Source organism: Adiantum capillus-veneris, chromosome 22 (genome assembly GCF_014529385.1).
Source record: "Adiantum capillus-veneris isolate H3 chromosome 22, ASM1452938v2, whole genome shotgun sequence".
NCBI lineage: Eukaryota > Viridiplantae > Streptophyta > Polypodiopsida > Polypodiales > Pteridaceae > Adiantum > Adiantum capillus-veneris.
Window position 1 is genome coordinate 80,344,190 of NC_140952.1, and position 9,953 is coordinate 80,354,142.

General features: G+C 40.4%; 1 pseudogene; it reads right to left on the bottom strand.

Moving 5' to 3' along the window:
• Nucleotides 1-7,148: 7,148 nt before the first annotated feature.
• On the bottom strand, nt 7,149-7,995 carry LOC147429654 (uncharacterized; annotated as a pseudogene).
• Between the last annotated feature and the right edge of the window lie 1,958 nt (nt 7,996-9,953).

Below are 9,953 nucleotides of genomic sequence, written 5' to 3' on the forward strand. Positions count from 1 at the left end.
GCACCAAAATTAAAATATGCAAAATGGCCATTACAAAAATTTTGTGCACATCAGAGGGGCTATAGTCATGGAATTCAGATCTTGTAGATGTGTGATAATAAGAAAGTAAGTAAAGAAGTAACTTCTTTTCATAAAGACATTGCAACTATACAAGCACTAAAACAACATGCGTACTTATGTTTGGTACATCCAAAATTTGGCTTAGAAGGAGCATAGAATTCATACATGTCCTCTAGCCACAAAGAAAATCATCAATCTGAGTGGGCATGCTGACTGTCGTTGCTCAGTGGTAGCACCTAGATCATGTTGTAACAAAATGTGCTCCACACAACAAACAAATTTTCTCTCGGAACTACATACACAAGCACTTGCTTCAGTAAAGCATTAGAAACAAACACTACATGCAAAAGCATAAAGATAAGCCTTATGCACATGGAATCCCCTGCTTTGCCTAGAGTTTCCGTAGTAGACGACCTTTGCTTCAATGTTGAATAACACTAGACTTTAATGTTCACTACATAAAAAGAAAACATCAAAACTATCAACAATGAGATATAGAAAGATTCTAAATCCAACATAGCTTTGCATACCGGCGCAAAACTCACCTTTGATTGTATGCAATGACCAAAAAGCACGCTAGATCCCAGTTTACTCTGTTGAACCAACCCAACAACGTAAAAAATGACTTTCCATTGTTCTGAAGCATAGGCGATATAAGCGGATCTATTACATAGATTTTGTCATGCACATTCGTAGGCAGAAGCAAGATAGCATGCCTAACATGAAAAAGTGCTAGCAATTAGATTGGTTACTGGATATATAGACATAGGTTAGAACAAAGAGAATATAGATCTTGAAATGGTCATATAAGTCCCTAATTGCTTGGTTCTGACCTAAGTCATTACCAAGTGATTAGTGGCCTTAAAGATTTCCAAGTGCCTCTATTTGATTGCATTTGTTGCCTTGGCGTTGGAGAAATCGTGCATGCAGAGAAAATCTTGTCGATCGAGGTTGAAAACGGAGTCCCGCCTATGATCTTCTGGGCAGAGGAATCTATGCTCCAAGAGGTTCTGAATTGGCAAGCATTTGTTGTTCCTCTTTGTTTGTAACTGATCAAGATATATTCAACGAAGCAAAGTTTGTTTGGGCTCATCTCTGGTGGGATCTTTCTCTACCTGTACGGTCTCTTCCATGTCATGTTTAGGCTCCTCCCTCTCAACCCGTGATCATGTGCGTCTGTAGCTCTCAACCCTTGAAGGCTCTACCTGTCATGCACGAGGATGGAGGGGGGGATGTTAAGAATATCCATTGTCTTGTTGTCTTGGATTGGCACTGGATGAAGCATCCCATGGTAGTAGAAAAGCAGCCTACGGAGGGTGTCAAAATCCTTGGGCATAATCGTGAAATGATGCGCATGGGCCGCCAGTGCCCCATCACTGAAGAATTCAACGAGGTAATCCTCTGCAATCTCCTACAGGGAGAGAAGAGCACTGCTGACCAATCGCATGCCCACTCTCCAATTCTTGTATATCTCTCGCAACAATTGTTGAAAGAGAATCCTTGGAATGGCCGATTTCATGTGCCTTTTGATCCTACACAGCTCTTGTAGGACACATCTGTGCGCCTCGTATCGGCATCTTCTTGCTTGAGCATGCAAGGAATCACCTATCGCTCTTCTAGTTGTGGCCTTTCCATGAGTCATCTCTACAAACAACATAACAAAAAAACAACCACATTATATGAGCGAATGCTACTTTCACATAAGGGGATTCATGTGTCAAACACAAATGCAAATAATATGGTCAGTATCAAGCAAACCAGAGCACCAAATACAATAATAACGCCTCTATTTTCTTGGTACTGACCTTGCAAATTTGAACTGCAGAAAAGGATAATAGATTTACAAACAGCACAACAAAAAACCAACCACATTCGGTGAGCGAATGTGTCTTTTACATAAGGGGCTCCAAGCGGCAAACACAACTGCAAGGAATATGGTCAGTACCAAGCGAATCAGAGCCCAAGACACAGTTCTACCACCCCTATTTGCTTGGTACTGGCCTTGCAAATTTGAATTGAAAAAAAGAATGATAGGATACTTGAGCACTATATAGAGATCTGCATTGACAAAGCGAGGTAGAAGAGGACACGGCAAGTGGGCAGGAGTCCTTGCCCTTTTACTATTTGTACACTACGTGAAGGCTCAATTGGGTGGGGGTAGAGTTAAAATGCGAGTCGGGGGAAAGCTGACACTCGAAGGCAGGGTTACCTACTTCTAAACTTTGGACCATGCGCCTCTTTAATGAGCATCATTTCTAGTTTCATGGCAGTTGGTCAATCATACTACATGAGAATGTGAGTCCGTTTATTGCGTTTACATTGGTTGTCCTTGTGTGAGGACAACCCATGTGTCCTTTTGGAGTTACTGTTTGGTATCAGACACCGATCACCATAGGAGAAACACATAGGCCTTGCCTTTTTTGCAATCTTGCTCTCAACCACCTCTCTTGATCTTGCTCTCAGTGACCTCCAAAGCTTTGAGTGTGCTTCGGACACATCACCATTGCCTTTTCATGATCTTGCTCTCAACCACCTCTCGTGATCGTGCTCTTAGCCACCTCCAAAGCATTGTGTCTGTTACCTGCCGCATCCCCATCCACCTCGGTGCCTTTAGATGTTGCAGAGCTAGATTCTCTCTCTCTCTCTCTCTCTCTCTCTCTCTCTCTCTCTCGCCCCCCTACTAGCTCTCCTTTGCCTATGTGTTTCACATCTGTGCACACCTTCGTCACGGGGTTGGGGCACAAGGGGAGAGTAGTCATTAGGGTCGGAGCACTATAATTTTGTTTATGGTCACACGCCGCCAAAATATGCGTAGTCATTAGGGTCGGAGCACTATAATTTTGTTTATGGTCACACGCCGCCAAAATATGCGTAGTTCAAAATTGTAACAATGGGTTGATATTCTCCATGCATAGTTGTGAGGTTCAAAGCATAGTTCCATGTGTAGCTCACCTCTCAAAACAAGAATTCCCAGCTTAGGCAAGGTAAGGAATCTTTAGGTTGTGATTATCGAATGCAAAGAGAGGGCTTCTCTACAAATTCAATCATCTATGATTGCATAAAGCCTATGGAAATTGAGTATGAAAAATACTTAGAAAATATGTTTCCCACTATGTATTCCATGTGTAGCTCACCTCTCAAAACAAGAATTCCCAGCTTAGGCAAGGCAAGGAATCTTTAGGTTGTGATTATCGAATGCAAAGAGAGGGATTCTCTACAAATTCAATCATCTATGATTGCATAAAGCCTATGGCATGACATGTAGGATGAGATTATCAGTCAGAGGCCTTGGAAAATGAACTACTCTACATTATTTCTTCTAATGATGTTTATCAGCTAAATAATGAATTTATGACTTCATACAACACAAATCGTTTCCCAAATCATAATCCTAGCTAGACATCAACAAATATCCACCTACATGTAATGTTTGTTTGCTGAATTTTTTATTTTTGTTGGATGATATCATTCTATGGTAAGTTGAAGAGATTTTGCTGAACGGATGTGAGGAACAATGGTGCGCTTCACAGACAACACAATCAATGCATGAGCCTGCGCATCCTTAACATCCCAACGAGGTTGTTCTGCCGCCGTAGGCAAAACAACTCTAACAACTGCAATCCTTGCAGCAAGACCTGCAACATCCTCAACATCGCCTACATCCTCAGAACCAGGACGTACATCAATGACCTGCACAATGTTCCATATGCCCTTTGACACAAGAACATGTTGCATCATATAAGCCCACATAGGGTAGTTGTCCCCATCCAACCTGTCCTCAGCAGCAAACATCTTGAACACATCTGTGTTGTTGTTGTCAGCCATAGTAAATGCTGCACCTGATGTGAAAACTGCTCGAAAATAGGAGAAATGGAGCGGGAACAACCTGTGCTATATAGCACAAACCGTAGAAGACTATAAGGCACCTGTTATGTAGAAAACGGCACTGACAAAAATTCTGCACAAAATGACGAAATAGCCTGTGCAGTACTGCCTGCAGTGGAAACGGAGGCCAAAATGAGCTCAAATCAAAATTCTGAGTAGACCAAGCTCTACGAGCGCTCCCAAAATATTTGTCGACCTGCGAACACTTGCCAAAGCTCACTAAAATCGGAGAAAGTGAGCAGGTGTGTGCTGGAGCAGCTGGCAACTAAGCCTGGGAGGACGCAACCTGCTCTGATACCAATTGTTGGAATTAGGGTTGCAGAGAAACACACACAGCTTGGAGAAGATGAAGGAAGCTCAAGGCACACAATAGAGAGCGTGTTACTTAGTGTGCAATGGAAAGATAGATAGCCCTAGAGTGATGGGCGTATATACAATGCACGGGGGAAAAAACCTCCTAAAGAGGGAAAAAATGCCCCGGCGGTCCTAGTGTGTTCACACACATCACTACCACATGTATATGGTAACAACTATATTTTGTGACTTTCACTTATGAGTACTCCAGACATGCATTGGTATATCCGCTTAAATCTAAGAAAGAAGTGTTCATGTGCTTCAAGAAATTTTTGGCTATGGTTGAAAATGTTTCTAAATGTCCTATGGAGACCCTCTATTCAGATGGAGGGGGAGAGCATATGTCTCATGAGTTTAATGCATTTCTGGGCTAATCGTGGGATAAAACACCAACATACAGTGTCATATACACCTCAAGAGAATGGTGTTATTGAAAGGAAAAATATGTTGCTTATGGAGAATTTGATGGCACAATGTATGGTTAAGAGTCAAGCTTTGCCACATTCATTTTGGCTTGAGACCATCATGTGTGCTCCTTATGTACTTAACATGTGTCCTACAAAAGCTTTGCATTCTATGACTCTTATGAAGCATGGCATGATAAGAAGCCATCTATTGATCACATGCACATTTCTGGTTGTCTAGCTTATGCTTTGGTGCCACAAACGCAACACAAAAACTAGATGACAAGGCTATTAAATGCATTTTTACTGGTTACAGTAATGAAAGAAAAGCTTATAGATTATACCATTAGCAAAAAAAAAGTATCTTTTTTTCATGAGATGTTGTGTTTGTGGAAGATTCTATACATCCTTTGTTGTCATGTACTAGAGACAACAATCTAAGCTCACATCCTCTTTTCAATGGTGGAAACTTGAATTTAAATTCCAATGAGGCAAATGTACAACCTACGGGGGTTTTTGAAAATGTTATGGATCAGCCTATTCTTGATGCAGATGTTCATAATGTACTTGATGTTGAAAGGGTTGAGAATGAGCAAGCTAGAGGTTTTATACTCCCTCAAAAACTCCTCAGAGACAACTCGCAGTTCTACTGTATCATTGCAAGGACCAATAGTGATCACTCCTTTATGCCAACTTTGCACACACCTGGCTTGTACAAGACAAGATCTTCCTAAAAATATTGGAAAAGATCGAGGCCCCATACGAATGTGGTTGAACTATCAAGTAACTCACTTGAAACTCAAGTCCTGCCACTATAGTCTTGACCCCTTGTAAAATCCCTAAAGGTTTTACACGTCGTTGATTGGCCAAGTGTAGTTCAATGATTTTTGTAGGTTCCACTTGTTTCAATCCTAACTCTCCCATAGTTTGCTCAGTCATTAAACTGACTGCTGCTCCACCATCTAATTGCACTCCTGTAACGCTATGGCTTCCTATTTCCAAGGAAATAGTAGGTGCTTCTAGGTCCATAAACATATCTACTACTTGAACTCCTTTTTCTTTGATTGGTTCCATCATTTTAGAGCTTTTCCTCTTCCCTCTCCTACGTACAAGATTATGATATAATTGTTTCTTACAAAGAGGAGATATCTCCACTAAAGTGGTCAAGTCCAATGATATTTTGAAATCCTTCATAGACTCCCATAAATTAAAGGTCTCTGGTGCGCTCTTCCTGTGAGCTAAGATGTCTGTAACCTTTCTAAAAAAGGTGCTATACCTTTTGCAATTTCTTTTACTTCCTGTAGCTTAAAAGCAATCGGTGATTCATCAGCAGAATGATCCTCAGATACTTTATCAGAAGATTCTACAAACTCTTTTATGAAAGAGTCCTCACTCTTCTTACTCACATTCGGGACAGTAATCCCTTTATCATGGTCCATCTTTTGAGATCAAGTAACTACCCCTACCATCAAGGGTTCTTTAGCAAAAGTTACTTTCCTTACGTTTCGTATACGAGGGAATCCATCAAATTGTTCAACCTCTACTAAATTGGCAGAGGTACTAGGACCCTCATCGACCTTCTATTTCCCTTTGTCATTTTTCACTAAAGTTACCCGTTTTGGGCATGAATCTTCATAATGACCCTCCTCGCTACAGATTCGACATAACGGTATATAGTCTTGATTTTTATGAGGATTGGTGCAATAAGGAGCTATATGACCTTCATGTTGACAATTATAGAAATTTCTCCTCATTTGTCCTTGCAACCTTGGCGTAGGTGGTATCCCCTGTGTGCATAACCCTTGCCTTTGTTGTTGTAACTACTGCTGATATGTTTCAGGCAGTCCCCTTTGCATAAAAGGTTATGGTGGTGGACCTATCTCATAGGCTGTATTGTTCCTATCCATAAAGTTATAATTAGTTTGCATAGGCCTCACTTGACAGCGTTCATACGCTTGCTTTACAAAGCCATTGTCTTCCACATGATTGTTTTTTAGACAAAAGGTACAAAATAGCATACGACTTGGTATGGCACTACCCTTGATGCAGTTGGACACTCAATTGCCAAATGGCCGTAACCATTGCACTTCCCACACCACACATTGGATCTCATTGGAGGTGCACTCATAGACGGGCCTGCTGCTTGTTGAGCTGTAGCATATACTTCTTTCGTTTCAGGTCTTAAAGCACTTTGAATTTCTTCTTTAATTTTCCAACTGTGATTGTCATCAATTGGACTACCCTCTCTTCTATGAGAGCTGGTGGTGGTGGTGTACCAGTCTGCAGCATGTATGTTGGAACTGTGATGTACAGATTTGGGGAATAAGGAGTCTGATTTGTATTTACCACCACTTGTGGTGGTGTATCTCCATAACGAGGTACATGCTCCTGAGTTCGTGGAATCGGTATAGTGGGATAAGTAGCCATACTAGGTCCACTAAACAATTATCTTCTCCTTTGTTGGCTTAATTGCACCTCTTCCCAATTTCTAGCTTCTTGTTTAGCAGCTGCTAAGTCTGTCGGTCTTCTTAAACTCACATATTGTTGAGCGTTCGGATCTCGCAAGCCATCCACAAGCCTATCTTTTGAGTATCCTTGTTGGGTGCTATATTTACCATCTTTCGTACTATTGTCTCCATCATTTGGATGTAATGGTCAATAATTTTGTTGATTCCCTGCTGAAGATAGTCTAGCTGTTGAGCGAGTCTATCTTAGAATCCCTGACGGCAAAACTTTGCTAAAAATGATGTTGTCAGCTCAAGGTAAGTAGCCCTATTTTCTGCTGGTACATTTCCATACCAACTGGCAGCTTCATCCTTAAAGGTAGCTGGGAAAATATGTAGTTTTTGATCGTTATCTATGATTTCATTTGCTACACATGTTACTTCAAATTTTTGAAAATGAGCATCAGGGTCTTCATCCCAGAGCCTTGCAAACTGTGTAAAGTCTGCCAATCGTATCGTAGCACTTAATGGATTTTCAAAGTGTGGGTCTTCCCAAAAATTTAGTGCTCGTGGTCTGGTAGAGCGAATAAATGTCTTAACGCCAAGTCATGACACTGGTCTAAGTTAAACGGTTGGTCAACTATTTCTCTTACTGGCATGGGTTGGCCCACTAGCCTACCTTCTCTTAATCCCTCAATAAGAAATCCTGGTACGTGTTCTAAAAGTAATGCGTTAATGCATTCGAGTTGATTGGCAAGATCTTGAGAAATTGTCTCCTCCCGCCCCTTTCTATGTGCTTCTCTAGCCCTATTTTGGTCTTCTCTTCTATTAAAATCTACTCCACTCATACGACACACACAATTGTGTAGCCTCTATCAATACTAATCCTTCAATGCAGCGTATACCACTGCTAGGATTTCACACTCAATCTTTATATTATCCTCTCCAGTCTCTCTAAGAGACTGAATTAATTGGTTTACTAAAGGTCGTAAAAGGGGTTTTATTCTGCTTCTATGTGCCACTTTAACAATAATCTATCTTAAGTATTTTCTCTTTACTATAATCGTTGAACTAGAGGTTTCCAATCACACAGGGTGGATGTGGGACACGACAATAATATCTACAACAAGTCCTTCTTCTACTCTTCGTTTGTAGTTGACTTAGTGACCCTACAGTGTTAGCCGACACAATGTTTTGGGGTTCGAAATCCCAATTTTTATACTCCTGGAGCCACTCGACGTTAGCCTGTAGTTCTCCAAGCATAATTTATAGCTACTTGCTTCTATAGAAGCGACTGAGACACAGATTTCTCTTCTTGCTCTGAATGTCTCTATGCTCTTTAATCATGTAAGGGTCCAACTCTCTAGGAACCCAGCTCCCTAATGCTAAGTACTTTCGAAAATTGCTAAATGCTAGCGGCCTTTCCTTTGGAATTGGATATCTTTCACAATGGTAAACCCTACCTGAGTCAAATTCTATCATCTTATAGTATATCACGTCCACTAATTTCCAGTGGGCGATTAGATGGATTGCTGCATATGTGTTTAAATGCGTTAAGGGCTTTGGCACAGGATCACTAGGTGTGTTGACGATTATTTTCGAGGTCTCTAACTACTGAGCGTCTATATAAAGGTCCCTTTCCGGTTCAGTGTACTCATTTATGCACTCTCCTTCTTCCCCTAATGTACTACACAGCCATCCGATGTACAGGCCTTTATAAGTGTATTCAAATGTGCTCGTGGCTTCTAAAATCTTGTCTAAAATTCTCCACTTAATGAGATCAGGCAAATTACTGATCCATTCTAACGACATAGGATCCTTGACTACAGGCGTATTACTTTGAGTATAGGAACTCTATGCTATTGAGATTTGATTAACTCTCTCTAGCGATTGGGAAAACCTAAGTGCCTACGGACACTTGTGTACTATATTTGACCTGATCGTCGCTCACACACAAACAACCACGACTCTTTAAGTCCAAGGACCCCACGAGAATGTTTACGTGTGCTTTCACTCACTTTCTTAGACTAACGGCTCTATATTTCACTCTAGGTCTCTAGGTCAAACCAGGGAACTATCGGCATCCAAAGTCTATGTACTAGGGTGCCTCGTAGCTTAAGTAGCTAGCCAAGATCTCGACAGACACACCAAATGAATGCTGCCCTCCAAGTCTTTCTAATGACGTTCAATTAAACCAACGGCCCCTTAACTAACCTAAAAGTGCACTAATTTTCCTCTCATTTGCTACTCTCAAGCCCATTTTAGCTAATTTATTCATATGTGTTCGTATTTCACTTTTTTTGCTTGATTTTTGTAGTCCCTTTTAATACTAGTTTGCATTGACTAAATGTACATCTCTAGAGTTCTGTATAACTTAAAAAACACTTCCAAGCATACTATATAGCACACTTTTGAACGCACTTTATCCTTTAATACAATGACTCAGATATGTTTGCACTTATTTCGTAGTCCCTTTTAATACTAGTTTGCATTGACTAAATGTACATCTCTAGAGTTCTGTATAACTAAAAAAACACTTTCCAAGCATACTATACAACACACTTTTGAACACACTTTATCCTTTAATACAATGACTCAGATATGTTTGCACTATTTTTTTTTTGAGTTAAACTGACTACTACGTAATCTAAACACATAAATTATGACAGAGTTTCTTTTACTTTTTCATTTTGACAGAATTTTTAGGTTCTGATATAATGTAAACCTCGCTCACAAATTGAAAATTTTCATGACTGTTTTTTGATCATAAAGACTTTAATTCGCGTTAAAATTTTCCAAAGTTGTT